An 8,459-nucleotide genomic window follows, 5' to 3' on the forward strand; every position below is an offset into this window, starting at 1 on the left:
CTGGCAGTCTAGGACCAGGGTTGTTAAAACAAACACTTAAAAAATTTGAATAAAACTTGTTAGAGGGAAGATGGACTTTCTTTTTGACGGAAATAGTTGGAAGAATTGGATATTGAAAAAGACATTCAGTTTCCAAAAGACAGTGGCATTGTAATTCAGAGGGGTTTATTCAAAGGACACATATGAAAGGAAATAAGGAAGTCGGAGAACTCCACCCAAAGCCAGCATTACAGAGAAAACAGGAACAAGCATATCGCGGGGCTTCTCAGATGGATTTGCATGTTGGAACAGATTGCTCAGTGGGGATGTTGCTATCTAGCTGTCTTGTGGCTCCCTCGATGGCAGATGCAGGCCCAGTAACTTTCTTCTCTCTTGCTCCTCCACTCTGGGCCTTCCTCCTACGGAGGCATGGTGTTACTAAATGGTGATGTCAGGGCTACACAAATGGTCGGTGATGGTAGGCTGAACGTATGAACGTGGACTCATAATTTTTCTTTGTTTCTAAATTTTTCTCAGAATGGGGAAAATATATGGTTTTTATATTCTGTGATAGAAAATAAAAACTGTACCCACAGTTTATGAAATTGATTTCACAATATGCAGCTCTCCTCTGCTTCTAATTCAACTATTCTTCCTGTTACCAGTAGACTTACTGAAGGACTTGAAGCCAAGTGGATTGATTTTGGTCAGTCTGGATATAATGTCCCTGTGGACAGAACTTTTGTATCCAGCTACTTCACAGACCATTACCCAGCCTGCATGTCGTTTGCTCAGAAATCTGGTGCCCTTGCTTACTCCATTCAGACACAGCATTGTTGGGGGTCATATAGTACAGAATATAATCACTGTACCAGTTGAGTGGTTTCAATTCAAATACCTTAAATTATAAGGGAATTTGTTTCTTATGTAACTGGTAAGTCTAGCAGTAAAATGGCCTTTCCACGAGTGATGCTCCAGCCAGTCAATGATTATCAAAAGCCCTATCTATTCTTCCGCTTTGCTATCTACAGTGTTGGCTTCATACTGAGACTGTCTTCCTTTATTGTCATAAGGTTTGTACAGTCAGGATCAACTAGATTATGCTATAGTAATTTTATAGACTGAGTGTATACACTTAATCCATATGTTGAAGCCCTAATCCCCAACAGGACAGTATTAGGAGGTAGGGCCCTGGGAAGGTAACTAGAAACCAGAGTTCTGGATGAGATAGTGCCCTTATAAGAAGAGGAGCAGACATCAGAGTTTTCTCTCTCTGTCATGAGAAGACACAGTGAAAAGAGCCATCTGCAAGCCTGGAAGATGGTTCTTACCAGACGCTGAATCTGTCAGTAACTTGATCTTGGATTTCCAAGCTCCAGAACTGTGAGAAAAGTAAATATTTGTTATTTAAATTACCCAGTCTATGGTATTTAGCTCTGGAAGCCAGAGCTGACTAATACAGAAATTGGTACCATGAAGTGGAGTACTGTGGAAGTGGCTTTGGTACTGGGTGGAAAATGGAAGAGTTTTGAAATGCATGCTAGAGAAGCCAAGATTACCATAAGAAGATTGTTAAAGGTATTCTGGTGTGAGAGAACTCAGAAAGAAAAGAGGAGTTTTATAAAGAAAGCATCTATCTTTATAAAGCATTTAAATAATCATGAATAGCATGATAGAAATATGGACAGTAAAGGCCATTCTGTTAAAGTCTCAGGAATGAGAAATATGTTATTGAGCAATGGCATCCTTTGTCATAAAGTGGCGAAGAACTTGCCTGAATTTTGTTCACATTCCAGTATTTCATGGGAGGTAGGACCTGTGAGTGATAAACTGGGTGTTTAACTAGTTTTCTAAGCAAAGTGTTGATGAAGCAGTTTGTTTCTCTCTGAAGGCTTATAGTAAAACACAAGAACCAGAATTTAAAGATTTTGAAAGTTCTCAGTGTCTATCAATATATTGCAGAGAGCACAAAGGGTGTGGTGGAACATCCGTTTGAAAGGGTATTAGTGGGATGTGAACCATGGAGCTGATGGTTAAACTCTTCCAGTTTGAACTGAAAGGGATGGCTGTGGGACTTCTTAGATCCTATAGGCCTGGACCATAGAGGCTTGGCTGTGAAAGTGTGCTCTTCTTCAAGACAAAGGAAGAACAACCTCAAAGGTCATTGGGAGATCATCAGAGCTGCCTACCTCCTTGCTTTTCTCCCCTCCTTTCAGGCATTCTGTTCCCTTCTCTGTAGTATTCTCTTGTGAGAATGAAAGGGATCAGATTCAGTCATTACAATAAACTACACTAAAGTCTTAGTGCTCCACATTCACCAAGCTTCATTCTATGGTCTCCATGGGAAAGGACCTTTGATAGCTGCTCACTCCATTGTTATTCTCTTCCTTTCTCTTCCTGCAGCTAGGAGCAGCATCATCACCTGTCCCTCATGGCTGTTCCCAGGATCTTCTGGTAAGGGTGGAGCTTCCATGGTGGCTCAGCAGTAAATAATCCGCCTGCAATGTGGGAGACCTGGGTTGGATACCTGGGTTGGGAAGATTCCCTGAAGGAGAAAATGGCAACCCACTCAGTATTCTTGGCTGGAGAATCCCGTGGAGAGAGGAGCCTGGCAGGCTACCGTCCGTAGGGTCACAAAGAGTTGGACATAACTAAAGTTACTTAGCATGCATCCACTTGTGAGGGTGGGATTGTCTGGCACAACATAGATTTTTGAGCCACAGACCTAGAGGTTCAACCCCAGGGAGTCACTGTCCCTCTGCTGATGCTGTTGCTTCTGACCCTCCCCCAGGTCTTTCTCCTTGAGTCTGTTTGCCTTAGGACACATCAATTTTTCCTCTACTTTTCTCCAGGACGCTGAGATGCTGATGACTCAAGGCCAGTGCTTGTAATTACCTCTTTTTCAAACCCTCAGAAACTTGGTGATAGTTTTTCCAGTCTCTAAAAATGGAGACTGCATGCTCAGTGACTGAGTGTCCTTGCTTTTTGGCATGTAGAAGACTAGGTAAAGAGTGATGCAGGAATTCTCAGAAATCTCTTAAGTGGAGGCACCAGGGAAGCAGATATGTACTACATTTACTTTCTCATGCAGGTGTTTATTTAATTGCTCTCCTAAAGATGGGAGATTAGTTTGTTTATTTTAGTGCAGTATAACTCAAATGCTCACCTGAAACTATTTTTAAGCAAATAAAAAAGCAAGTAGCAAAAAAAAAAAAAAAAAGCACAATTTTAAGTGTACAGTTTGAAGAGTTTTACATATGTTCACATTCATGTAACTACCACCCAGATCATATGGAGAGCATTTCTAGCCCCTCAAAAGTTCCCTATGCCCTTTCCTGGGCAGAACATGCCCCAGGGTATTTACCTTTGAAAAGAATTATATTATAAATGTTTCAAACATAAAGTATGGAGAAGAACAAAGTGTACTTCTCTACATGTCATTCTTATACTTATTACCCAGATTATACAGATTTTGCCACACAATATTTATCTATTCCCTTTCTCTTTATTCATGGGTGTTAAATATTTTTAGCACACCTCCAATATCACACCATTCTATTTTGATATACAGCTCTAAAAATGTGGATATTTTCCTACATAGTCATAACTTTATTGTACTGTATGTTAAATGATGTGGGATCATTTAACACTCAGTACATGTTACAGTTTCCCTAATTGTCTTTGTATAATTTATTTGGTCAAATTGGAATTCTGTTAAGGTCCATGGTATTTCTTTTTATCCTTGTTATTGACTTGTTAAAGATACCAATGAGTTGACCTGTAGAATGTCCTGAACTGTCTGTTTCCTTTAGGTGGTGTTTAGTTTGTTTCTCCACATGCTTTTTTTTTTTTTTAATTGGAATTCAGTTCTACAACCTTGACCCAATTCAGGTTCAGTTTTTTTTTTTTTTTTTTTTTTTAGAATATGACGTTATATGTTTCACATCACATCGCTTCAGGAGGCACATTGGATCTGACCATTTCATTTTAGTGATATAAATATTGATTCTTGAATTCAAATATTCACAGCCTGATCGTTCCCTTTCCTTATCAACCTTTCATCTAATGGTTTCCACATTAGCTTTAAACATTTATTATACAAATATTTGTCAGCCCCTCCACTGAGTACTTGTACTGTACAAGACACTGGGGTTATCAAGGTGGACAAAAGGAACTACTTGCTGACAAGTATAAAGACTGTTCATATAGCCTAAGAGTATTACCCCGCCCTCTACTCCCCGGTATGGAGTTTCTTTTTTAGAGCAGTTTTTCTAGCCAAGGAAAGAGGTGAATGGAAAATACAAGGAGAGCCCAGAGCTTCCCTAATGGCTAAATAAGCCCATTACCTTTTCTTCCTTTACTTCTTCCTCATTTCATTTCTTTCTCTTCTCTCTTCCACTGTTCAATTATTTTGCTTTCATGTGCCGGGTACACTGAAGTTTGGTACTGGAGGTATGGTTCACTAACTGATTCTTTGTATGCCATGGTGATTCATGAGGGGGCTTGCTAGACAGAAGATCATACAACAACCTAATTGTGTGAACGGAGAAGGCAATGGCATCCCACTCCAGTACTCTTGCCTGGAAAATCCCATGGGCGGAGGAGCCTGTTAGGCTGCAGTCCATGGAGTCGCTGAGGGTCAGATACGACTGAGCGACTTCACTTTCACTTTTCACTTTCATGCATTGGAGAAGGAAATGGCAACCCACTCCAGTGTTCTTGCCTGGAGAATCCCAGGGACGGTGGAGCCTGATGGGCTGCTGTCTATGGAGTCGCACAGAGTCAGACACGACTGAAGCGACTTAGCAGCAGTAATTGTGTGAAAGAGAAAAGTGAGACACAAACCTTGTTACTCTTCCAAGCTTACACAATAAGTGACCCTAATAATAAAGGCTGTCTTTATTGAAAGTAGTAGTGCACCTTCTCACAAGCAGCAAGGACTCTACCAAGACGAAAGACAGTCACAGGCACATGGTGTAAATGTACACCAAAGCACACCTGATAAGGAGCTGTGTGCACTGCCCGCTCTGGAAACTCAGCATACTGTGTGTTGATCACAGTAGCTTAGGGCAGCTTAAAGTAGTTGAGTTGTATTATCATTAGGTCCTTTTGTGGAATTCAAATATTAAAAACTTTCACTCTACGTTGAGGAAAATACACAACTAACAAAAGAAATGCACATCTAAAAAGCAGGAAAAAGCAACAAAGAAAAACCCACTGAGGTCTCTGAAAAGAAGTGTGTGAAGTAGGTGCCGAAAGGTCCTTGTGCCCTCACTTCATGTTGTGACACGGTAGAAGGCACATTGATCGCTAGTGTCCCTGGTATGTATCTGTGGATTTGAATTTCACAAAGTGAGATACCACCAGCTGAGGGCTTTGCTGCTACTGTTACAGAGCTGTGGCCACTATCGCAAAACCGCCACGTGGGAGACTTCTCAGATGACAAGATGTGGCATTCCTAAAAAGAAAAGTTTATTAGCAAAAACTTTCTAATGCTGTCTCTTTAAAGAAGCACATTTTACATTTGTTTAGGACCAAAGTTCTAGCCCGTGCTCTTGCCAAGCAGGTCAGCAGGACACGGGGACAGCATGCCTCACAATAGTGCAGATTGGCTCAGATTTACTCAACTCTGTGCACTCAGTGCTCCCTGACAGATTTCAGTTTCTGGGAAAGGAATGGCCACCTTGAGGGCACCTGCTGTTCACCCTCTATTAGCTTAAGATTGAAGAACGATAGTAGCTGTTCGTAGCAACTTGGCCTGAGGTGATCCTGGCTACCCACATGTCAGCTCCAGGACATGGTTACATTTTCCAAGTTGTTCACCACATGACCCTGAGTAGGAATAAAAGTCAGTGCTTATTAGAGGCATATAGAGAGTTGATAATAGGCCTCTCACAAGTCCCTGACCTAGATATAGGGGCTATCATGCCTTGGATGTTATTGGGAGGTGTGTTGTGTGTGTTCTATTTGGCTTCCTAGTGGAGAATAATAACAGTAGCAACAGTATTATTAATAAAACCCAGATGTCAGCACAGACCTTCTGTTCTCTGTCTTCTTCAAGATTTCTATACCTTTCCAGGGATTAATATTGGTTCAGGGCTGGCTCCTACTTCTTGCTTCTGGGAGAACTTATTCCACGTTCTTAGCCTCTCATCTCCCATACAAGTTCCCTTCTTTCCATCCCATGCTGAACTAACACTGTACACATCCCCTTCTCTTTGAATTACATGAAAAAATTACCCTTGGGGGACACTTATGTGTAATAGTCTTTACTGCACATGTGAGAATGCAAAAGGGGGTTTATATCCTAGCAGAGCAAGTATCTTAAATGGAAAACAGAAAAAAATGAAACAAAGCAATTCTCAGTCACCACAGAGTTGCTTTCCTTTTATCTTTTTGCTCCCTCCTTTTTCTTTTTTTTTTTTTTGAGTTTTTAAAAAATATATGATTAATTTATCTTTTGCCTGTGCTAAGTCTTTGTTGCTGTGCATGGGCTTTCTTTAGCTGTGGCGAGCAGGGGCTACTCTTCAGCTGTAGTACCTGGGCTTCTCATTGCGGTGGCTTCACTCATGGAGCACAGGCTCCAGGGCATGAGGGCTTCAGTAGGTGTGGCTTGTGGGCTCAGTAGTTGTGGCTCGCGGGCTCCAGAGCACTGGCTTAGTTGCACATGGGCTTAGTTACACCTCAGCATGTGGGATCTTCCCAGACCACGGATCAAACCCAGGATCCCTACGTAGGTAGGTGGATTCTTATCCACTGTACCTCCAGAAAAGTCCATCTCCCTTCTTTACTTCTGTTGCTTCCCCCTTGGAAGTGGAAATAGACCCTACTATCCTCAGTCTCTGCTCTAGGGATCTTCTTGTGTACCCAGAGACAAATGAATGTGCTCTTGCTCGGCTAAGTCGTCTACTCTGGTCTCAATCCTTCTTACCTATCAGTCTCTGCAATTGAAAGAGGGCAGCATAGAGACTTATTTTCCCAGTAACATAAATTAATTCCTCCCTCTGTTCTTCCAACTTGGAAGGCAGATTTAATTAGAGTTAGTTTTGATTAAAAACAAGCTTTTCTTCCCCTTCCACTGCTAGAATAATAATGTAAGGGAGCATTGTGAGATATGATTATTCTATTTTCATAATGTTATCTATTATTAATAATATCTTTTTCTCCTCCCAAAGTTTGCTCGATAATGTAGCAAATACAATGGACTCAAAGCTCTGATAATAAAATTGCAGAATTCTCCAAGGCCAAGGGCCAGTTTTAAGTCATAATCTTTACTCCTACTGCTCGGAAAGCCAAACTGGCTTCCCTATCTTTATCAGTGAATCACATTTAAGGAGGGCCCAGAGAGAGGAAGACGATGACTTTTGAAAGAATGCAGAATTCATATTGTGGAATTCATATTGTCCTACTTAAAGAAGGACTTTAGACTTGCTCCTCTCCTTTTCCTGTACGTATTTGGGGATGTCAGAGTCATCTGTTCCTTCTTCTCCACATGATCTCTTGTTTTAAAGTTGCTTTCTATTGGACCAGTAGAGTGTTTGATACTAATTAGGCAAGGAGAAAGTGGTAGGAAAGACACGGCTGAACCAGAGAATATCTGCATTTCCCACCATTTTATTTGCAAAGATATTTAGATTATTCTCCATTAGGTAGATGCCAAAGAAGATGGAAGGGGCAAAAGCCTTCTTGCAGGTGTCTCTCAGAAGGACTGTGGAAGAGTGGATCCCAGTTACAAAAAGTCTGTAGGTTAAATGTCACAAGGAAAGGGGTGGGGCTTAGAGGCCAATATAAAGCTGGATTTTCCATATCAGACCCTATGTAGAGGAAGACCTGTCAGGACCCTGCAATGAACCAACAACGCACATCTAGTGCCTGGACACCAGTCATGCAGAGAAGGCCCTGCCAAACTGGTGGATAAGAGACAGCAACAATTACCAGAAACAATGCACTTGCAGAGAGCAACTTGCTGCATCTCAAGTAAGTCAGTGTTGGCCTTTATTGCCTCAGTTACCTGAAGTTCAAGGGTAAATGTGGGTTGAAGAATCAGAGAGGAGAAAGGGAGAAGGCAGTCATGAGAAGGCAGACCATGCCTTCAGTGGGGTGCTGGAAGCAGTTCGTACTTGCTCCGGAGACTGAGTTTAAATTTTCAGGAATGTTGCCAGTTTGTTGGTGATTTGGATCAGCCCTGGTGGGACTACTGCGTATAGCATCAATACATAGTGGAAATCTGCCAGTGCTACAAACTGGGGTCTTTAGCTTTTCTCTCCCCTAAAGAGCTGGTCCCCACATGTGCCACTGCCTTCTCCCTACCCCTGGCAGGTGCTTTCTGGGGATGGTGAGAGCCCAAGGGGGTAACATATCTGATTATTTCAAGAACAGAAAAGAAATTAAATTGAAATATAAGTGAAGAGTCCTGCACCCCAGCAAGAAAAGGGAGGTTAACAAAATAAAATTGTGTCAGTTATTAAAAAAGTAAAAAT

The sequence above is a fragment of the Bos javanicus genome, chromosome 8 (genome assembly GCF_032452875.1).
Source record: "Bos javanicus breed banteng chromosome 8, ARS-OSU_banteng_1.0, whole genome shotgun sequence".
Classification (NCBI taxonomy): Eukaryota; Metazoa; Chordata; class Mammalia; order Artiodactyla; family Bovidae; genus Bos; species Bos javanicus.